Genomic DNA, 24,409 nt, shown 5'->3' with positions numbered 1-24,409 from the left:
TTTCTGTCCTTAGCAGGTCATCCTAAACCACATCCACACGCCTGAATGTAGAGTTTCTGCCATGTGATTGGCTTATTAGATATTTGTGTAAACAACGGGCTTCTGCACTAATGAAGTGAATACTTGAATAGATACACTGTTTCATGGAGCCTTCTTATAACGTTGCCACACAAATTTAATTTGCTGTTCAAATAACAATATCACTATCTAGCAGAGGGGAACTTTGCTCCCTTGTGTTCACTGGCAACATCACCAAATTAAGTCTTCTAATAAAAGGCTGGTCAACTGGAAAACTGTGCGACTGTAATTCGTCATTTGGGCATAATTAAATCAAAGCTCGTCTGGATTCTTTAGTAACCTTTGAGCCCTCTGAGTTATGAGCCACCTTATGTAACTGTAAATAAATGCACTGCCCGAAAGACTGAGTTGGCACAGAACATTTAGTGAGAAATAAGCTCATTATGTCCTTTTAAAATTTAGAGATTTTGTAGCAGAGGAAGATGTTTTATTTGCAGCCTAAGATAACAGGCGTGGACTGTTATCATATAATACCAGACTGAGTGGACCAGTTGTTGAGACACCAGACTGTCCACTTGCACGAAATGATTGACTGATGCAGGGATGATGAGTAGCCCGGGCTCTGGGTGAGCTGTCTTAATCTGTAATGTATTTATGTTTCAGCAGAGCACTGCAGCTCAGACATGCTGAGATCAAACTGACAGTGTAAGTCTTGATTACAAAGTAACCGGATCAGGGCTGGATTGGGCTGGACGCCCAACAGAACTCAAGTCCTGTTCCTCAATTATCACAACGCTTCCAACTCTTACATAACTCAAACTCTACCATGCAATGAGAAAAACTATGAACACCAGTTTATGAAGAATACAGTGCAGAATGTTTAGTGGAAGCACAAAACTGACATCTGCATATTATGTGATATTGCTCCTGTTTCGTCCCTTGCTATTCTCTTGAGGCAGTGTGACCGGATTTTGCAATCACACTCAGCAGCTACGTCTAATATCGAACATACCTTCTCTCTAAATTTTTCATTAACATTTTTGCAACTTGCATCAATTTCCTGTGGCTCAGGGTCTCAAACCTGCTCTCTGGACCACGAATAAACTTTGAACCTCTGAAACAGCAATTTCCTCACTGGCTCAGATTTTGGTTAAAGTGTAAACAGGAAGAGGGTGTGCAAGAACTGGATGCATGCAGAAATAATGCACTCTGTGAGTAATACAGGCCCGGTTACTTAATAAATCAGGTTTAACACTTTTCTGCGTGAGAGTTTTTAGCGCTGCGTGACTGTTGATTTGCGTCTGCTGAACGTGCACTGATTGATTTTTTGGTTGGTCGGCTTCCAAAAGCAGCCGTCCACATCCACATCAGCAGTACACGGTCGACTAATTATAACTAAGCCACAGGAAGTCATCTGCAGTTATACAGTAACAGAGGTCTGCCTTTCATGTGTGCTTCGTGGGGTTTTTTTTTTTATACTGTGAATTACACAATCACTAATAGAATAGTAGAGTTGACAGTATCAGCTTCTTGTTCCTTCAGAAAAAGCTACCTGCCATTTGTTTGCTCTTAATAAAACACCTCCACAGCGATAATAATACACAGCTCATTCCAATAGAAATGACTTTTCTTTCACATTTCATCCAATTCTTGGATCAAAGGACTCGAAACCACACTCAGAAATGATTTCATTTGACTGTCACATTTAAAGCCAAATATGAGCATAACTGGGTTTTAGTTAATTAAGTTCATCATCTCGTTACTGTGTTTTGGTTTTTTATATATAAATGGAGCGGATTGCTTTCCAAACAATAAAGTCATTTTGTCGAGATAATCCATTTATTACATTATACTCTTATGAAAATGACCTTTTGTTGCACGAAGATAATTAAAGAGCTCAGATTAAAGGGTGAAGCCGCTGCTGTTCTTGGCTCCTGTACAGCGACTTTTCTTGTTATTGTGTTTTTCTTTTTAAGCTAAAACAGCAGCCACAGCTCCAGCTCAGTGAGGTTCTAGTAGGCTGAAAAACTTGCTTTCTAGGGGGAAATGTTTTAGTGAACAGCATAAAGGATGAATCGAAAAATGCTTGGGGTATGTCTAAGCTAAAAAAAAAAAAAAGTAAAAAAACAATGTGAACTCTGATTTATGTTTTTCCCGTTTTAGGTCTCTCTCACTTGCACAGAGAAAATCTAGACAATTGAAGACACACAATAGAGCAAAGCAGACAAAGACAGAGCAGAAGCAGCAGATGTATGCCAACACCCAAACACACACGTGAAAATTGCTCACACATCTAATTTTGGTGCCATCTGCAGCTGCGCTGTCTGTGTCCAGATGACTACTCCCCTCTCTTTCTGTCTTGTACTTGAGTCAATGACTGTCATCTAAGCTGGCAGCTTCGATTAAAGCAAACAAGAGAAAACTGTGTCAAGGCTCTGAACATTTAACATCCTCACAGGGCCTCGTAAAGAGGCCTCTCAGCAGCCCTTGTTAGAGGAGAGTTACCTTTTTAACTGATGGTGAGTTAGATTAATAAAATAAAACTGTACAATTTTTGATTTTATATAATTGTGTAAACTTATGTAGTGACATCCTCTGTGCAGTTACTCCACAGTGTTGCTTCCTTGACTGTAATGCTGATGATGTGGTTATATTTATTATTGGTTTATAAAGCTGGTTTGTTGACCATGTAGTGCATGATGTTTTTCTCTGTCTTTAACAAGTTGTGAATATTTGTGGGTACTGCAGATTGTCTCACTCAGTAAACAATTTGTATTTTTTTGTGTTTTTGATTTGATGAAGAGTGAATTATGATTGATTGAAGTTACTGTTTTTAATTATTCTTATTTTTTGCAGTACATATATTGTTTAAATAACTGTTTTGTATGTGCTATATAATATTTCATATATTATCGATATGATAGGACATGAGTGTGTATTGCAACACGTTTAATTTTTTACAATATCCCAGTACGGTTTATTGTTTATTTTCACCTCAAGAAATTTAAATTCAGTATTATTTATCAAAACGTTCTTATGGTGTATGTTGAACGATTTCTAAATATCGTGTATTGGGGTTTCCTTAAATTTGCTGATAATAATGAATACTGTATAGACACAGAGGATAGCGAGAGAACAGGCCACAGCTGACACTAATCAGACAAATGAGACAAAGGAAGCAAGCTAGAGACTATCAAAGTAAAACAGGAAGTAACACACAACACTGGGCCCAGGAAGAAACAGACATGGAGACATGAGCAGGGAGACTGAAGGAATAACAAAACACAATGATGAGACAAGGACAGACATGAACAGACCAGGAATCAAGAACTATAAATACAAACTTGACTCCCAGCAAAGGCATATTATTATTGTTTTACTCACCAGTGTTATTTTGAAGGCAATATGGAATGGACCAAATGGACCAAATGACAATAAATTGCATTTAGTCTTTTTTGTCTAATTATTTTTTTAATGGGGTTATCTCTGTTTGTCCTGGTGTATCACGCACATTTTTTATTTCCACTCCACTGTGGTTGTCTTTCCCTCCTTTTCAGTATTTTCTTGCTGTAGATTTTTGATCTGATTTATTACGTCTGGTACATCGACAACCACCCCGCTGTGCTGCCCGCACAGTAACTGAGACAAGCTGCCTTTCTGATCAACACAGCACCTTTACTCAGACGATAAACCCCTTTTCTTTTTTCTTACGACCTCTTCAAAGGGCCTGGACTCACTGAGATACAGTCAGGTGACGTCTTAACTCAGATGTAGAAGCGTTTATATATTTATTTTATTTTTATTTAATTCATTCACTTGCGTCGCCTTCATTACCACTGTCTATGTAACTATATCCCCCCTTTTTTCCCTCTGTTTTTTTCTGGGTGTGTGTTTGCTAGTATCTTTGTTTGTTTGTGCTTTGGGGTTTCCCTTTCATACATTTTCCGTACCTTTCTGCTGTGCTGTTTACACTAACAGAGCACACTGTCAGTCTTACCCTTTGTTTTGTTTTGTTTTGTTTTGTTTTTCTTCTCTTTTTGTCTAGAGGGAAGTCACTCTTCATTCTTGATTAAGGTTTCAAGTATATTTTCCAGACTTGAGTGAGAGCCGAGTTAGTAGTTCTGATCTGGAAGCTGTTTCCTTTTGGATGAATGCATGTCGTATGGGGGAGCTTGCTGCTGCGTTCTCCAGTAGCTGTCCTTTGGTCAGGGCGAGGGAGGGGGGGGTTCAGGGGGTTAATTTTGTGTGTTGTTGGAGGGTCTCTTTTTTTAACCCACAGAACTCGTATGGGGTGTTATTCCATGTTCTGTTCTGATCCATCACGTCTGGTAACAGGATCTGTTGTTCCCGCAGCTTTCCCAGACATACAGTTGAGCTTTTTTACCTCCTCCACTTCCTCTACTATGACCACAATGTTTTTTAGTGGTATTCTGTCTGACAGCCTGCTAACAACAATGATGTGCACCAGAGTGACCAACTGAGTGTCAGTTAGTTGGTTACTGTGACCATGATGACAGTTGTACAGTTATACTGGCTAACAGAAACAGATTCGTCTTTGCATACAGTTTATGAATGCAGATTACTAAACATCCAAAGATGGTCACTTCTAGCTCAGAAATAAAAATCAAAAGATAAAGAAAGAAAAGTGGTGACGGCCAAGACGTGAATGCTAAGGCAACAAATGATGAGTTCAAAACCATATGGTGACACCAGGGTGACTACATCCATCTTATACATCCAGCCTATGATACATAAATGTGGTGAAATGAGAGTAAAGTACCCAAGACATAATTAAAAGATAGCCAGTGGTGTTAAGAGAGCACTTCAACAGATGTAGTTCCTCTTTGCTCTCAACTCAGACAGTTTACCTGCATGCAACAAAAGCTTGCTCAAATGTGACGACTTATAATGATTTCAGGATTCATCTCCTGCCCTGCCAACCTGCTCTAAAGACTCAGTGGTCCCCCTGTAGTTTGAGTAGTCAGTGTTAATCGCTAATGCTCTTTTAACGACAATCATTTGCACATATTATGTAAATTGGAGCAATTACCAAGTGGTTAGCTTTATTCCTAAAAGCTGCCAGGCTTCATGCCATGCTAATGACTGTTAAGTGCTGCAAGGACCTTGACGGGGTAAATTTCTCTTCAGAACTTCTTGGATAAATAGCAGCAGAACAGCAGGGATGACAAAATGAATCTACGCATAGTAAGGAGAAACAGATTATTTGTGTGTCTTGTCTTCTACAAAGGCTTTGGATTGAAGAAGATGAGACACAGGAGTGAGTATTGAATTACCAAAGACATAAGGCGCTTTCATCAAAGGTCCTTCTGATGTGAGTGTGTATGTGTGTCTTTAGATGGGGTGGTAACAGATCCTGTGACGCACATAATTCAAACAGAAACAATATAACAGGCATCTTGTGGCCGCCTAAATCGCACAAGTCTGATGATGGATCAGTTGTACCACAGGTGGGCGATGACTCAAGGGTTTGGAGGACTTAATTACCTCGGTGGTGGTGCATGTGCTGACTGCATGTTGCAGTGGTTATTCACTCTGCAGCTCTGCTAATGCTCGCAGCTTTTTACAATCGTCAGTTCAATAATAAGGAGCTTTACTTCACAATGAGACTGATTTGTCTATTTTTTAGAGAGCCGCTTTGACAATATGATGATAAAGCAAATATAGAGCTTGTGTGAGCAGATTAGAAATGTAGTCTTTGACTTTCATGAGCTGGGACAGCTTTGGTAATTATTTCCTGCACAATATTTTGTTTGTTTGTTTGTTTTTTCTTTTTCTTTTTTTTGCAAAATGCTTTTTTTCTTTTGTATTTGAAATCTAGGCTGATTTACTGTATTATAAACCAAAGAAGACAAATACATGCGCAATTGTACTATAATTAAACTTAAGAGACCTTTTTTCCTCTGCAGAATTGCATTTTTATAATTGCTTGCAGTCAGTTGCAGTTAAAAAACGAGGTCACATTATTAACGCTATTTAACACAGTAAAACCTTTGAGTTTGTAGAAAACAGGAAATAATGCTTGTAATAAAATTATAGCACCACATTTAAATTACTTATTTATTTTGTATTTTTGTTCAATGTTGAAAGCTACAATCAGAGTCACAAGTTTACTCATGTTACGCTTGAGCTGATGACCTGGTGTTGTGGTGGTGGTGGTGGAGGGGCTGGAGGGGGGACGGTTGTTGACCTGTTATATATTTTACCCTCTGGCCATATCTATGTGTAGGTCAAAGTATGTTTTACATGCTGGTTGGAAGGAGGTCAATATAAAGGATTGTGCAGATTAACAACAGATAGATAAAGTGATGCCAATGTTGTAAAGAATGCTGCAGTGAGCACTTTTCTGCCAGAAAATAAACATGCATTGCATGATAAATTAGCTTTGACCTAAAATAGATGTTTAGGTCACATGGACCACTGGCATGTGGTCACCTCCGTGTTTAATGTCCCCTATGTACCTGTTATCTGGGACAAACCAACCCTTTAGCTATTAATACATAACAAAAACAAATATCTGCTTGTTTGGATGATTCCTGATTAATTGCAATTGCAACACAGTTATGTAATGCTAAAGATGCTTTGATAAGCTTGACATCATGCGCTACCACAATATGTTATAATTTTCTGCTAAATTCATGGGATATAAAAGGTTCACATGAGTTCAAAGCACAATGAAGCACTGTTACATTTGTGACATACCAAAATTCAAGATAAGGGTGTCATGCCAGTAAAGCGGTATTTGAATTCAATTAAGCAGCCTATATTAAATATAGTATACGCCTAAGCACTGTTGGGTTTAAACGGGTATTTCACTTAGTTGTAATGGAAAAACCCACTAAATGGAAAAACTGTCATTTTGTTTAGCATGCCATTAGTTACGCAGCCTAACCTCGAAGCCTTAGGTCATGTTTGGAACAGCCATGGTTTACTTTAACAGAGAACCCACTGATATCATTAGTGCTGTGAGCGAGTGCAACTTCATCTTTTAATAATTCTGCTGCCATTACTTACAATGCTAAACGTTAGTCTTAGCTTAACTATGAAAATTAGCTTAAGCAGTAAAAGACTCAGTACCTAGTTTCTAATCTTTATATGTTTATTTAGGCTGTGCTCTAACAGTTAGACTATAAACACTTGTAGCTGTTGGCATGATGACATTGTTTATATAATTTGGATTATTTCTTTATCTTGTCCAAGGTCCATGTCATCATTGTAAATTATTTAAGCTGTACATTATTTTATGTTATGTTATTTTATGTAGTTAAAGTTTTGGTGCTTTTATTTTGAAGGTCAAGCATGCTTACAAGACACGCTAGTTTCCTTTTTGGGAAAAAGAAAAGGAGAAAAAAGGGGAAAACACCTGTAAGCCCGCAGCAAGAATGGTCTTTATTGAAAGTCATGTTAAGTTGGATGGACTTTAACTACACACGGTTAAAGGAAACCTTAGAAGAACGGCAGCTAATTTCCTTTTTGCAGCATGCAGCCAACGAGTTATTTATTGATTTATCGTGTTTTGTTGTACACTGTTATTTTTGGTGCTGTGTCTTACATTGAGTTTTATTTTGTTAATGCTGTGGTGGCTTTGGAGAGAAGTCTTCAAATAAACCAGTGACTGAAAACCACTCTGCCTGTGCTTCGAGGGAATTATAACACTAAAATGAATTATAATTATTAAAAGTAAAAGAAAAGCTTCTTGTCTTCTTTAGGTTTCTTGAAGATGTTTCACCATCCAAGAAGCTTCTTCAGCTCTAAGAGCAACTAGTGAAGAGCCCCAGGTTTTAAGTCCTATTGGAGTGTCCCCAAGACGGTCATGGACCCCCTATTGATCACAAGAGCAAAGGTGTGAAAGCGGGTGTGGGTCGCAACCAGCCAAGGTTTCAGGTGAGCTCATTGTGAAACCTAGCCCCACCCTATCATGTGATTTCCTGAGGTCAGAAGGCCCAGGATGTGAGTGGTCATTAAGGCTTCTGGGAAGGGATCTCAAAACTGGATTATAGATGGCAGACAGTTGGTGTCGTAAGCCATCACCTCTGTTCAAAGATGGTCGCTCACAGTGGACATAAATGGCTTCTTTCACTCCTCTTTCAAACCATCTGTCTTCACTCTCCAAAATGTGAACATTGGCATCCTCGAAAGAGTGACCTTTGTCCTTTAGATGCAGATGGACAGCCGAGTCTTGTCTTGAGAGACCAAACAACCACTTTATAAACGCATGACACAACATAGAAGAGCCACCTTGATGGGACTCTCCACCAGTTGCTCTTAGAACTGAAGAAGCTTCTCTGATGAGAGGTGCAACTTCTTCAAGGAAACTTAAAGAAGTCCAGACGCTTTTCTTTCCAAGCTCCTTTGACTACGATGACCTGGACGACTGAGAACCTTCACAGATATAATGCTGACATCAGCAATAATTATCTATGAAAACAATGCCGATGTCATTGTTGGGGATTTCCATACTATCATTGCCGATGTCAGCTGACTGCTGATTTCATCAGGATAACATCAGCTCACATGACCTATAAAAAAGTGTTCATGTCATCGTGCTAAACATGACGTTTCAGTATCGCCCTTAACCTCCGGGAGGAGTTTAATTCTTGTTAGAAAAGTAGTTTTACTTATAATGGAGAATGCTCACATTTTCATATTACCTGTTTCTAAATAATAAAAAAAACTGAATGATACACATAAATGTATTCTTCTTAAATGCAATATCTGCAATGTTATGGGATTAGCTGGCAGCACGTGTAACAGCTTAAAAAACAACAAGTATTCAGTTCACTAGGTCAAGTCTCCACCGGTTTGTTTTTCTGGTTCTCTCTGCATGTTTTGGTAATTCTGGAATATTCCATCGTAACTAAACGATTGTTTGTGATTAATCAGTAACTTTTAGTTTGGCACTCAGCCTTCAGTAAATAACTGCAGACGGAGTGTTTCGCAGGCAGGGCCAGGATATCCTACAACCCACATGCTGCATGTTTACATGTGCGGAGAAAGGTTGACCGTGACTGTTGTAGCACATTCTTGTGTAAATCAGCATATTGCCATGCTGTGCATGACTGGTAATAAAAATGCACAATCATTGACGTTTACTACAGGTCAGGCTGACACCGACACGTGGTCTTGAAGTGTCACCTCTCCTCCTGACAGCTCCAGCCTTGTCTTCTTTCAGCGCGCTGGCTTTCACGATGACTGAGGGTCTCTTCAGTATCCACTCTTGGCTGTTGTTAGTGACTTGACAGTTATTAACTATAAAAGCTGCTGTCCGTGACTAGACACACACACGCTGTTAACTCCACTGCTTGCTGCTGCCAGGGGCAACCAGAAAAGAGACACTACAGGACTTACATAAGCTTCAGTTCAGTGATTATACTTTGCAAGGCAGGCTTTGTGTTGCATAGGTATTATTTGAAGTACTGTATTATAATAGCTCGAGTGCTCCCTGTTACACTTGGGTATTGTAATATAGACTCTCTAAAGTGCTCTTTACTTTAGCTTGTCTCTGGTTTTTGATCCTGAAATTGAAACTGTAACAAGATTGCTATTTTGAAAATGGCGTCCTTTTGCCGACGGCAGTTTTACACCATGCAGATCATTAAACGTTTAATTATTTAATTATTATCATTGCTTTACTCCAGTTTGCCAGCTCATCTTGAGCCACCAGAGTTTTCTGAGGGTCTTTTAAAGTTGAGTATTGGCAGTTAGTGTACTTCTTCTGTTTGCGGGTTTTTTGCATTATTCTTTTGCTTATTTTGTATTGTGCATTTTGAATCCCTATCAGGTGGGTTGTATTGTGTTGCGAGTTTATGTTACATGTCCGTATTATCTGACAAAATATAGCTAACAAGTTAACAAACTGTTCCTTTTCTTATTAGAAACAGTACTTCAGCCAGGCCTTTGATTGACCCTTCAAATCAGACCTCAAGCCTGTTTCTCTAATCTCTATGCATCTACTTCCCATCATATGCTCTGTTCACTTATGCAAGTCACAAGATACCAATGAAATAATGTTGCCTCCTTAACATGAAGAAGTGGTCTGTGAAAAAGGGGATTTTTAAGTGTCTGAATTTTAAGGATGGTCCACATAATTTTACAATGCTTTGAGGTTTGACTAATGCTGCACCGCCTTCTTCTGCAATGAAACTAACTTAGAGATTTAGTGCAGATACTCATATTTAAATATGTATCAAGTACAGATTAGATATATATAAGGAGATATATCTTATAAGGATCTCTTGTGATATTGAAATCTGTATCTGAATGCAATGTTTTCACCCACAATGCAGAGATAACACTGAATAGACCAATAACAAGCATCAGCTCTGTAGCCACTATAAACTGAAAGCAAGTTTGTTTTTTTTCTGCAAAGTTTTCTCTAAGCTAATCAAAGAAGCTTGCAAAGAAAAGCGTCTGGACTTCTTTAAGTTGCTTGAAGACGTTTCACCTCTCATCCGAGAAGCTTCTTCAGTTCTAAGGTCAAATGGTGGAGAGTCCCAGATATAAACCTAGTGGGAGTTTCCCCCCACAGAGGGACAAAAGGACCCCCTGATGATCCTCTAATCGCCTGAGCCAAGGTGTGGAACTGGGTGTGGGTCCCAATCAGCCAGAGTTTCGGTTGAGTTCATTGTGAAACCTGGCCCCACCTTATCATGCGAATTCCTGAGGTCAGATGGCCCAGGATGTGAGTGGGCGTTAAGGCGTCTGGGAAGGGAACTCAAAACTGGATTATAGATGGCAGACAGTTGGTGTCGTAAACCACCGCCTCTGTTCAAAGATGGTCGCTCACAGTGGACATAGATGGCTTCTTTCACTCCTCTTTCAAACCATCTGTCCTCTCTGTCCAAAATGTGGACAATTACTTGGAGTAATTAGGACCCTACACCACCGGGCAGAACGTGTTCCCTCTAAGCCTGAAGGAAAAAAGAAGGAACACACACATGTAAAGGAAGCACTCAAAACGTGCGGCTATCCTAAATGGGCGTTCTTAAAGTCAGCAAAGAGGCACAGAAAAGAAGATCAGACACCAGCGAGGGAGGATAAGAAGGACAGACGCAACAACATTGTCATCCCCTATGTAGCCGGTGTATCAGAGAAACTCAGGAGGGTTTTCTCCAAGCATGACATCCCGGTGCGCCAAAAAAACCCGCCAAAACACAGACTTAACAATGTGGTGTATGCTGTACAGTGCAGCGAGGAATGCCCAGACCTCTACATTGGAGAGACCAAACAGCCACTTCACAAGCGCATGGCACAACACAGAAGAGCCACCTCCACAGGACAAGACTCAGCCGTCCATCTGCATCTTAAGGATAAAGGACACTCTTTCGAGGATGCCAATGTTCACATTTTGGACAGAGATGACAGATGGTTTGAAAGAGGAGTGAAAGAAGCCATCTATGTCCACTGTGAGCGACCATCTTTGAACAGAGGCTGTGGTTTACGACACCAACTCTCTGCCATCTATAATCCAGTTTTGAGATCCCTTCCCAGACGCCTTAACGCCCACTCACATCCTGGGCCATCTGACCTCAGGAATTCGCACGATAAGGTGGGGCCAGGTTTCACAATGAACTCAACCGAAACTCTGGCTGATTGGGACCCACACCCAGTTCCACACCTTGGCTCAGGCGATTAGAGGATCATCAGGGGGTCCTTTTGTCCCTCTGCGGGGGGATACTCCCACTAGGTTTATATCTGGGACTCTCCACCATTTGACCTTAGAACTGAAGAAGCTTCTCGGATGAGAGGTGAAACGTCTTCAAGTAACTTAAAGAGGTCCAGACGCTTTTCTTTGCAAGCTTCTTTGACTACTATGACCTGGATGACTGAGAACCTTCACAGACACTCTCTAAGCTAATCTTTATCATTCTCAGTGGAAAACCAATAAAGTTGTACAGAAGTGTGTCTTTCAGGTGTAAGTTTAATGATGTTTCACAGCAGTTCTGAGAGTGTGAGTGTGGAGAAATGTGTGAAATTAATCAAATGTTCAGCATTTCACATTAACGTGTTCGTGCTAATGCTTCGGTTCTACCTGCTCCTGTCACTGCATGCATCAGCGACCTCGTCAGCAGTCCACTTTAATGGTGCACTGAAACAGGCTGCAGAGAAATGGAAGCACGCTGAATTCTGTGAAGTAAAATAGGTTCTTGGAAAATAATGTCCTGAATGCAGTTAAGACCAGATCTGGCCGGACAAAGACCAACCTGCTGGAAGGCTTTGGAAAATGTACCTAGATTTTGTACTTTCTGAACTTTTAACTCCTGTTTCATGTGTTTTGCAGCTTTTTCTGTTGATAAAGAGTCCATCTGCATTGCCATTCACACTACACCAAAGTAGTTAAGCAATAGATAAACAATTAAATGACAGAAAAGTTCCTGTTTTACACTAGAAAATCGTGTTTTTATGATAGTGGGTGTACAGTTTCTTTGTTAAAAAAAAACTTGTCTTTCATAAACGGAGGACAGTTTTCTGTCTTTTTACACATTAATCATGTAAAGAAACTGAGACAAACTCATGAAACTGAACTTGTTTCATATTAAATTATACACGTTTAGTTCAATGAGGACAGTTTCACTTGTCAGGCCCACTTAAGATCAAAGTGGTATGTGGCCCACAATATAAAATGAGTCTGACATCCCTGATTTAGAGCCTAATAAAATATCCAGCTTAACTACTTACAATGGAATCGCTGAGGTGCTATGATTTCTTTGTTGACAGAGTTCAGGTTTAACCTGTGAATCATCAATAAAAACAGCCAACAACAAATCTCCTCCCTTGTAGATGGAAAACCTGGAGACAGGATGCACTGACCAGGATATGACACAAAAAGAAAATAGGAATCCTTGTGGCTTTTATTTGACATCTGGAGAACATCTGGGGTACAGCAATTATTTATACAACACATATAAAAGATTTATACTACAAAGGAAAATAATAAAAAGTCAAAATTACTTTGATTTCCCTGAAATAATTATGAAATAACTTATGAAGATGTAAATGACGCCACAGAAAAGCCTCCAAGCCTCTGCAGCTACTTTCAAAACAAACATGTTAAAAGCATTTTCCTCAGAAAATATCTGAAAAGCCAAAAAGCTTAGTTTTAGTTATTTTGTTTTTTATGGATTTAAATGATACATTTCTGACATTCATGTTTGTTACTTTGGACTTTCCAACTGTTAATGAGAATGAAATAACAGTGTGAACTGAGTGGAAGAATATAGCTTTTCCCAGTGTCCTTAAACAAGTTTTAATGGGTCCTCTTGCGTCTATATTAATATCCATTTTATAACACTTAGAGCTGCCAGAAGATCAGTTTTTGACAACTTTTTAACCATTAATTAATCAGTAGTTGTGGCAACAAACCTGACTTTGGGGAGTGCCACAAAATACAAGATAGCATGTAACTGTCAATCTGAGTTACTATAACCAGCCTGTAGTTTCTGCACGTCTACAAGTCACTTTGCAACCCATCTCATATACAGTAATTGAATCAATGACTTGTTGTAATGTTGACTGACAGGTGTCCAGATACAGGAAGCTAGAGCCTCGACTTTGCTACTTCAAGTTATTAAACTGAACGTCATTACTAGATTTTAGTTATCCGGTCGTTAAGTGATGACGTGACGAATCCTACTTCCGGGTCTAAAGTAGTCTGCGTTTAATATGGCTTTTGTGTTGTTAACATGTTTAATGTTTTGTATTTTCTTCTATTTAATCTCAAAAAGCTCCTAAAACAGTCAGTGATCACTGTTGACCTCCCTTGGCTTTTATTACCGCTAATCATTTATTTAAGCTCAGTTTTTAAAACCTTAGGATGTAACTACAGCCCAGCCCATGCAGCAGTATATGAATGACTAACCTTGTATTGTGGATGGATTATCTCAGTTGTTCTCGTGGCTGAAGTTTGGTCCTTTTACAGCATCCTGCCATGCGATTACATTTGTTCCTGACCACCGAGAACACTCACGTTAACTTTTATCGAGTGGAAAAAAAGTTAGCTTGTTTATATTATGCTAACATAGCTGTGTCGCTAGCGGTCACGTAGCACATCATTAGCTACAGCTAGCCAAACTTCAGTAACCCTACAAACGTCACTGCTGTTTAGTTTTCTGTCTTCATTTATGTTGGAAGTGATAACAAAGCTGTACGTTTTAATTTGTTTCCAAAACCCCACAGTCAGGACATGCTATATTGTATTTAGATAGAAGCTAGCGAGCTAACTTCCTGCTAACTTCTAACTCCGTTAAATGTCATAAATTCCGTTTTCATGGATGCCTGGATGTTAAACTCATTACACCTGGTAGAGCAGAACGCTGATCATTTTATTAAAGATGAAAGACTTTAGACAGTTTTTCAGCTCTCAGTAATGCCATAGTGATCGTTTGATATATGGACCTGCAGCGGAGTTTAGGCCCAGACACGGCTAGTGACGTCAGACTTAACGACCGGATTGGTGCCTTTTGGAGCATTGTTAATAGATCATGTGATTCCTTTTAGGGCTTGTTGTGAGATCAACACTATCCAATAATTTTGTGATTTAGTTTCAGTGAGTGAAATTCTGTTACTTTAATTACATTAATTTGTTACTTAAAACTAGTTAAAAGATATTTGCAGTAGGGAACTCAAGTCACTTAGTTGCAAACTGGTTGCTGACTGGGTTGTCATGTTGTTGTACTGTAGTTAAATGTTTATATAAAAGTAAAGTCATCATTCTGCAGCAACTAAGTCCTCATTTGTGGAAGTGTTTTTGTTTCAGATCCATGAGGTTCTAGTTGGATTCTGAATGCAGATATTTGTAATTTTGTTTTCTTTTTTGTACATTTCTGTGCTTTTAGATGGTAACAGGTTTGGGATTTTTGCCAGTTTATCTCAGCTAATCACTGTATTATCACAAAGAGATTGCTTGTAATAGCCAACTTGACTCCATTCAATCTCAGACCGATAACTGGCTGATGCCTTCTTATTGCCGTTTTATTGCTGTCTTGATTTACCAAAGTCACTATGAGACCTACTGACCCTGAGTGGTCACAGACCTGGTTCACATCTTTGAAGCAATGATTTCAAAGGCAAGGAGATCACAAGTTCACGATACCAATATGTTTGATTATATGACTTATAAGATTAATCATCATCACTTTGTAAATTCTGAATTCTGAACAGATTTTGATGACCACTAAATGACTGTGATTTTTTACTTTCCAATACAATTAGTTGACACAACAAACACATTTTACAGCTCATGCATTTTGAAACTGTTTTTTAACTATTTTATTTATTTTGGAGAAATATGCCAGTCTCTAAAGGGCTTTTGTTCAGCTTTTATTTACTATAATTACAACAGACATGACAGTCAACATAGAAAGGTTCAGATATTTTTTATAGTGCATGTTTGGGGTGTATTTTTTCATTTCTAAAAAAAAATTATAAATATTAATTGAACAAAGTTCTGTGGGCTACATGGGATCAAACATATTGCTCTAGTATTGATCAAATACCACTACCAGTATCAATATTTGGATTGGTCCATCAACCTTTAATATAGATGGAAGCAAGAAGACCTTTCAGACAGTTAAATAGCATTGTAACTGTGGCCTTTTGCTCCCTGAACATTACAGCAGCATGGGAATAATATGGTCACTTTTAGTCTGCGGAAATAAAAAAATCAATAAATAATGTGAATATGGTTACTGATCAGCTGAAAAACAATTGAAATTCAACTTTTCATGAGCAGGACAAGAGACAGAAGATGCAATCAGGAAAAGAGAGCATGAGATGAGGAGAGCAACACAGAAATGAAAGAGAATGAAAGAGATGTGAAGAAGGGGAAATAGTTCCAAAGGAGCCATCATCATAGAATAGAAGCAAAAGTTATGACATCAAATCGATAACAAAATTGAACAAATCATTGGTGACTACAGTGCGATAAAACTGCTTTATTAATATTAATGCTCTTATTCTTTTTTCCCTAAAGGTCTTTTGTTGTGGTTATTGTTCTTTTTAGACTTATTTTGTTTATTTCAATTTAAGGTTATGAAAACCTTTTGTTAGAGCACAGTGTATCACAGATTCATTTTAAATTGTCATAAATTGTGCAAGTGATGCAATTACTGGGTAAAAATCTGAGCATTTATGTGCTGAACACAGGCAGGGTTGTGTTACACTGTGGCAAATAACACAATATGACAAAAATTAGAAAACTACAAAAAAGAACTGCTTGCATGGAGAATGTAAGAGGCTATATTTTTGTTCATTTGTGTGAACGTGCATTTCAGCCTTACAGCCATCATTGCTGCAATAAGCTGTTGGAAAACAGCTGCACATCATTGTCACTTTTACAGCAATAAAGGGAGCTGCCTGAGAATGTGATGCAGCTGCACAAGGCCAGTCCAGCATGTGGGTGTGTTCATGTTTGGTCTTCGCCTAATTGTATAGGAGTGTTCATTATCTATTGCCTTGTCCTTAAGCATGACAAACATGTACCATGTGTTGAATGATTTTATCGTTTGCATCTGGAGCTGTGACGCCAGCATCCATCGTTATCATCACGTACAAGTTATCTTGCAGTCATTATCGTGACTTACACGCTGCAAAACAGATTGAGAAATGTATGCAAGTAGAGTTAAGATTGAAACAATCTCTTATGAGAGCCTTGTACTTTCAAAGAAATCAGCTTTGAGACTGGACAACGGAGGATTGCAGCTCTGCTGAAAGGGCAGCGTTTATGACAGGTTTCTTAGAAGTGCTGTACAATCAGACCAGTGTTGAACCTCGCTGGTCAGACCTGGTTTGGTCTGGTTTGGTACATTTTGTGAAACTCCAAGAGGTCAAAACAGAAGATGATCACTACTTTTTTTTATCTATTATGTAAACATACGTAATGCTGTTAAATCCATGCAAATTTTAATTTTAGTTATTGTGGAATAGTTAAAATAATTTGAAATATCTTTTTTTGTTACTAAAAACTTACCCAACAATGTGCCTTAAATGCATCACATGCAGGCTTTCAAGAGGATATGTGGAAAAGAGGACAGCTGTAAAGACACACTATCTGTTTCTTTGTATGGGATTGAGCCTCTTTAAAACATAGCTGTGCAGAACAGGAAGGCTGTAGGCAACACATGGACCAACATACAGAGATTTCTTAAATTATTAATGCAGTATTTATCTACATAGCTACATAACAAGCAATGGAAAAAAAACACTGAAATACAGGTTCATTTTTGGCTCTGATCTTTCTGCTTTTGGATTAAAATTATAGTTGAAATCACCTAATTTCCATAACAGTTTCAGTTTTAGTCAGCACGACATTTAAAACGCTGGCTTACCTCGGTTGATGTTGCTGCTCATCGGTGCAGACCTGCATGTTAGCACGTCCAGCATACTGTCTTGTTATTATGAAAACGGAGTGACGTCACCAAACAAACATTTATTGTTCACAATTATCCATTACTCAACTGGAAATAGTATACACAACATACACTTTTATTATAAAGTCAAAAATATGTATGCCTTAAAAAGCATCAAATATTGTTTCAGTGTTAGCTTCAGCCTTTTTACTTACGATTGTATGGAGGGCATATATCTAAGTGGACAGAGTTCAGTAAATCAGTGCAGGTATTACAATAAAAACACAAAGTTAACTTTCATTAACTCCAATATCCTTCCTTGTTGTTGTGTTGTAGTAAGGACTGTTGTGTTGATGTGTCATAAACAGATATTTGTGTGGCTTATAATCCAAACTGAGGTCATTAGTGTACTGTACAAACAGAGTAAATACACAGGAACAGTGTAACGTCATAATGTTATTCTCTATAATTTGGCTTTAAGAACTTGAGACTGTTTTAATAGCTTTTCTCTAATCTATTCGTATCATGGCTTCCTGTAATTGTGGTACATATCTCCTATAAGAGTCTTTTTTATTCACAGCATGAAATTCACACCCTTTCTGGGCCTGGAATGCTTAAAGTGGCCCTTTAAGTCTGTTTAAATGTCTTTGTAAATGTCACCAGGCAGGGAATAAGTAACAACAGAACAGTTTGTGAAGTCTTAATCAAACTTATAAATTACCTACAGTTTTGAGTATATAGGATACTGAATAATGTGTTTTTTTCTGTCGTGAACTGATATCTGACTGTTCAAATGGTCAGATATTAAAAGCTGGTTGCCAAAAGTGCTAGAAATATTTCCACAGTTTGCCACCAAGCTGTCTTGTTTCTCTTCTTGGTTACTGTTTACTGTCGACAGTCTCTCACATCAACAGTCATCAGGCTTGACGTGACATGTTTCACATCGTGTTCTCAGCTTTCAGTTTAGAAATTGACAGCATAAGCCGAGATGCTTTACAATATACGTCACGATGACTCTGGCAAGTTCTACAGTAACTGGTCAAGTAACACACTACAGCACCAGTTTACTAGTGTTGTGGACATATCTACCTTGTTACTGTTACTATTTTCTTTCTGTATATGAACTGAACACTTAACACAACAGAATAAAATGATATGATGAGGGGGGGAAAAGCTTTCCTACTTTAGAGTCTGTACCACTGTGACAGACTACAAAACATAGCCTGGGAGTTGTGAATTCTTCGTGAGAAGTAGGGAGTGTTTTGGGAGGTGGCACAATTATACTGCTTCCACTGAAAAGACAGAAGTCTGTGTGCTATCTGGGATCTTCTCTATTTGTTTTATGTCATTTGTTTGCTTAGGATTAGAGACTGAAACTATTTGTTTGGCTTTAGTGCACAGTCACAGTCTAGGTAAAGAAGCAAAGTCCTGTTAACTTGAAGTTAGATGACTAATGTCTTCAACTACCAACAAGCTTATTCAAAATCTTTTTTACCACAGTTCCCATAGTTACGCACATTTCAACAGCAGAACACTTGTTTCTTTATGTTGTTTTCTCTATTTACTTTTATTTATACAGTGTCAGCTGACAGCAACAATCATCGCAAGGCAGAGGCCCTAAAATATTTGAGAGGACTTCTATGAGCAAGCACTTGGCAACAGTGGGGAAGAAGAACTCACTTTTAACAGGAAGAGGCAGCACGAATGCGGGAGGTGAAGCCATCTGCTGTGGCAGGTTGGAGGGTAATGGAAGAGCATGTTTACCATGTCATATGTTTCTATAAGCCTATCGAGCATCTGAGACTGGGCTGAATTAAGATGGCACCAGTTTATGTTCATTAGCTTTACCAGCTTCTGAAATCATAAAGAGACACTACCTCAGATTAAAGCCAATGTAATGTTTTGGGGTTTTTTCATTTAATATATATCAACATCAGCTATTGTGAAGAAAGTGTAGGAATCACAGCTTCATGATCACAACTGCTGGCAGATCAATAAGAAGAGAGTGGCTCAGGCTGTGAATCAGAAGAAATCAGACAAATAGAAACCTGAACTCTGGTTTCATAACCACATTCTTCATCTGCTCGCTTTGTGTTTGGGAGACTCAGAAAAGGTGAAGGCATGTGTGATTTCCTGTGACTGTGTATATGTGTGTGTGTGAGTTTTGTTTTTTGTAGAGGAGAGGAAGGGGGTCATCACGTCTATCCCAACATCCCATCATATCTTGTTTGTGCGTAGAGCAACAACAACAGGACGATGAGCCAACGAACACACCACTGGGCTCCTCAGAGGCTGCCTGACCAAGAAAGGCAGAATGTTACATCGACAGTCTCTTTATCAACACTGGTTATTGGTTGTTGCATGTTGGGAACTAGGGATGGACCACTCTAATACTTGATCAGCTATCATACCAATCCTGACACAAAAAGCTAGATCAGATATTGGTGACACTATGCTGCTGTGTGGGCTGTTCAAATGGTCTCCAGATCCTAATTCAATAAAAGCAGCTTGGGGATGTGATGGAGTGGGAGATTCATATCATGGATGTGGAGCAACTGCACCAATATGAAACAAAGTCTTTGAAGAATGCTTTCAGTCGAAATGTGCCACAAAGATAATAACCATAATAATTCAGTTTAGTTTATTACTTAGTTTTGTTGTTTTAAGTATTCTTTTACAGGGTAGGAACTGATCACAATATAAAGAAATTTAAGAAAGATTTAGGGAAAAAAATGTAAGAAAAACAGAAAACGAAACTGGCTTTAAAGCAAATTTTCACAACAGCTTCTGTAGCCGTTGGTATCATGTGTTTATAGGAGGAAAACACAAGATTTTCTAACAAGTGTGTTATTATCGAAAGGTTGCCTGAACATCATGTGTCATTTCATCGGTCTGTTACAAAACAAACTGCCAACTGTTATTTTAATGCTCAGTTGGAGCTTCGTGGAGCTCTTCTCTGTGTGTATTGTAAGAAAGGAAGTTTATTTGCCATTTGCCTGGAAGGAAATTATATTTTCCTTTTCTAACACATATCCCACAGAACTGTCTCATTTTTATCTGTTTAGTTATTTAACTGCCACAGTATAGTATTGCTTCTCTAAGAATTGTAGTGTAGTTCCTGCAGGTAGGTTTTTTTTTTATATCTATAACACGAATTTGTCCAGTGTTCTGGTGGAATGAGCCAAAACCCTTGATCATGTCTGGATTAAAGCTATAGGTGGTGTAATGTTACATAGTAGAAGGAAATCTGTGACATTTAAAACAATTTTAAACCTTTGGGACAATGTCAAAAACGTGTTTCTTTTAACAGACTGGTGATTCTACATATGCAGGTTTATGTAATATGATGGCCCCCAAATAGCAAGACTGTTTCAATAAGGACTTTGATTGTATTACTTCTTCAAAAATTCCAAATTTCTAAGAAGCGAGGATCTGAGGACGACTAATTAACATTTGCCACAGTAAAGCAGCCGTCCCAGTCAGAGGGTCAGCAACAAGCTCAATTTATTTATTTATTTCCATGAGAGTCTTTTACTCAACAGTTACTAAATTTGTTCCAATTCTAAGTATGTCTGTCCCACGATCATTTTACCATATCAAATTAAGCATCCGTGATATAGAAAACATTGAATGGGTTAAAACAAAAGTAGCTATAACAATGCTAACAGCAGAATTCTGTGGTTCAGAAACTGTATTTCATGGTGTTTTGGAAGATACTGTTAAGTTCTCTGACAATTGTTGTTTGATGGAAAGAGATGTTATACCATGAGTGAGTTTATGTGCGGGGTTATTGACCCTCTGAAGCACAGTGTAGTACATTGAACTGTTCAACAAAGAGTGTGCCCTGTCTGCTTGGGCTATAACAGCATTCTCAATCTTTGTGTGAGTCCTTTGTTGCAAAAAATTTTGCAGCTTGCCACAATATAAATATATACATCAACTCCAAATCTAAAAATGTTGTGATTCTGTGTAGTTTATAGAAAAAATGCAATCTGTAATCAATCTCATGGCAGCAACACGTGTCAGAAAAGTTGGGACAGGTAGCCACCCCTCTACTTTCAGTCTAGTCTTCAAACACAAGAGAACTTAAAAGTTACAGTTACTAAACTTTAGCCAAAGGTATGTTACATGTTCCTTTATTGTCTGATAGAAAATTCTATAGAGTCATATGATCCTGAAAACGAAGACAAAGAAGACTAACAGTCTTGGTTCTTCCTTGTCATTTTATTTTGATTTCATGATCCTTAAAAAGACACAACGACCGAGTCTGTCCGGGGCTCGAACTGGCAACCTTCCGATTACAAGGTGAACTCCCAACTCTTGAGCCATGATTGATTATCTTAGCTTATCTAATAAGATAAGATAAGAAGATAAGAACTTTATTTATCCCGAGGGAAATTCTTTTGTCATACACATGCTCAATGCAGCAAGAGAGACGGAGGAACGTATACAATAAGATATACAATATATACAATAGAATACTAGTATACAGTAATATCCAGTAGGATAGTGCAAAATATAATATCAACAATAACAAGTAACAATATAACTATATCCTGAAAAATAAATAGCTTAGCTATCAGTGCAGGTGATTCTAAAAGTGGCATAGTATTGTGAAAATGAATAAAAGAGATTAGCAGCATTATGATGTGGAGATGAAACAAACATTCGATGAAAAACTGTTTGGTGATATTGCACGGTCTGAATGGAAACAGAATAACTTTGCTATTAATCCTCAGGAAAATCACCTACAGAGCGAGGAAGAGTTGTACAGTCTTATTGCCACCGGCACAAAGGATTTCCTGTGGCGGTCAGTTCTGCATTTCGGGGCGATTAGTCTTTTGCTGCATGTGCTCCGATGGTCCATCATGGAGGCGTGCATAGTTGCAGTATGTGGTTTTGCAGTGTCTTGCTGAAATATGCAAAACCTTCCCTGAAAATGACATCATCTGGATGACATTACATGTTGCCCTAACACCTGTATATACCTGCATTTGTGGAAGGCAGATTGAACTGTGTTCACATACAGTGATTTCTGAAAGTGTTCCTGGCCATGCAGTCATTTCTAGTCTTAGTCAAGTTACTTGAAAAAGTAATCAGTAACTAATTACTGATTACTTCCCAAAGGAAGTAATCCTGTTACTTTACTGATTACTTATTTTCAAAAGTAATTAGTTACTTAGTTACTTTTTATAGCATGATTTACACCCTGAATAGGTAATAAAGCAATAGATCTTTCAGCCCAATTCTACTTTTTCCATCATACAAAATGTAATCAAATGAAAAAGTCTCTTTTTAAAACTTGTTTTATTAGTTTTAATCTTTTAACTTTATGCATCAAGCAAACATTAAATTATATGCAACATTCTCTGACTGGAAGACATTTGTTTAACATTTAAACCTATTTTCTGCACGTTTTTGTGTTAACACTAACTCTTTCAAATAGATGCACGTAAAACACAGCAGAAAATAAATAAAATCAAAGACTAGCGGTCCTGTTGCTCTATTTTCACCTGTTTAGCAGGAGTGGGGTAGGCGGAGGTGTGCCCTGGTGCAGGTGTGCAGCAGCGGTCGTGGAAGAATCCGTGAGATTCTCTGTGAATTTCACATTCCGTCGCTGCGCTATCGGTGCTTGCTCTGAAGTTTAGGGTTTTTTTTCACTGTAAAAAGAAGTTTTCTTCCCACGCAGTGAACAGCGGACGCTAATGCTTTTGTCACTTTTTACGGAATCTAACTCAAAGAAAGGTCAGTACTTCCACGCTTTAAACGCTGCACGCTCATACTCTCTCCCGCACTCGATATATTATCCATTGTTGATCTGCACACAGCTGTTGCCACGAACGTCGCACTTGCTTAACGTCATTGTCATGAGACACTCTCGCAAAAAAATCACGGTTTTAGTAACGCAGTAACACAGCGTGCTTATGGGAAAGTAACAGTAATCTAATTACTTATTTTGCAATAGTAATAACTTACTTTACTCGTTACTTGAAAAAAGCAAGTTCTTATATAGCGCTTTTCAACTCTCCCAGAGTACTCCAAGCTCTACAACATGCCACATTCACTTTCTTCTATGATTTTAAGTGCTTACTAACTAACATTCATAATCCAATGGATGCATCGGAGAGCACCTTAGGGTTAATATCTAGCCCAAGGATGTTTGGCATGCAGAATAGCGGGAGCCAGGGATCGAACCACCGACCTTCTGATCAGTAGATGACCTGCTCTACCTCCTGAGCTGAGCCAGCATGAAAAAAAAACATTCCTGTTTGTTTTGTTTTTTTCAATATTATTTTTTGGCATTTGCCTTTATTTAATAGTGATAGTAGAGACAGACAGGAAGGCGGAGAAAGAGAGAATGGTGAAGACAGGCAGCATTGGGCCACAGGTCAGATTCAGACCCGGGCTGCTGCCTTCTGGCCATGGGCCACCTACTCATCCACTGGTGCTAAACTGATGCCTAGCATTCCTGTTTTTAATGCAGCGTTATCTCAAGGGCTGAAGATGACAAGCAACCAATATCAATTTTTAGCTTTGTCCCTGATTGGATTTCTCCAAATTCTCAGAATCATTTGATAATATATATAAGATTTTCAAAGTCTTGGGTCTTGGGTCAAAGTCTAAAATTATTCCACAATTTGTAGATGCAGTTTTTTCGCAGATTGGCGGACCTCTGCTCATCTTCTGAGAAGTTTTTTTATACCCAATCATATTACTGACCTATTGTCAGTCAACTTTATTAGTTGCACAACGTTCCTCCAGCTGTTTCTTTTTAGTACCAGTTAATTTTCCAACTTATTTTTGGGATGTGCTGCCATCAAATTCAACATTAACTAATATTTTTCATGTGATATTAACATGCCTGAGTTTAAACATTTGATATGTTTTCTATGCTCTATTGTGTATAAAATGTGGGTCTATGAGATTTGCAGGTCATTGCGTTCAGCAAAATAAACAATCTTTGCTAAGCAACACAGAAGAATTATCATTGTGCTGAAGTAACTTAGAGCTGTGTGTGTGCTTAAGTA

At 38.4% G+C, this 24,409-nt stretch overlaps 1 long non-coding RNA gene across 1 annotated transcript in view; it reads left to right on the top strand.

The window, feature by feature from the left end:
- Positions 1–2,112: 2,112 nt before the first annotated feature.
- LOC146513134 (uncharacterized) overlaps positions 2,113–24,409 on the top strand; it is a 40,388-nt gene continuing 18,091 nt past the window's right edge. The window contains exon 1 of the long non-coding RNA XR_014875889.1: positions 2,113–2,537. This is a non-coding gene — a long non-coding RNA (uncharacterized LOC146513134). The remainder of the gene's footprint in view (positions 2,538–24,409) is intronic.

This window comes from Neolamprologus multifasciatus, chromosome 8, assembly GCF_963576455.1.
Source record: "Neolamprologus multifasciatus chromosome 8, fNeoMul1.2, whole genome shotgun sequence".
Taxonomy (NCBI): domain Eukaryota; kingdom Metazoa; phylum Chordata; class Actinopteri; order Cichliformes; family Cichlidae; genus Neolamprologus; species Neolamprologus multifasciatus.
The sequence above is the reverse complement of the archived record's forward strand: the minus strand, read 5'-3'. Positions and strand labels throughout refer to the sequence as shown.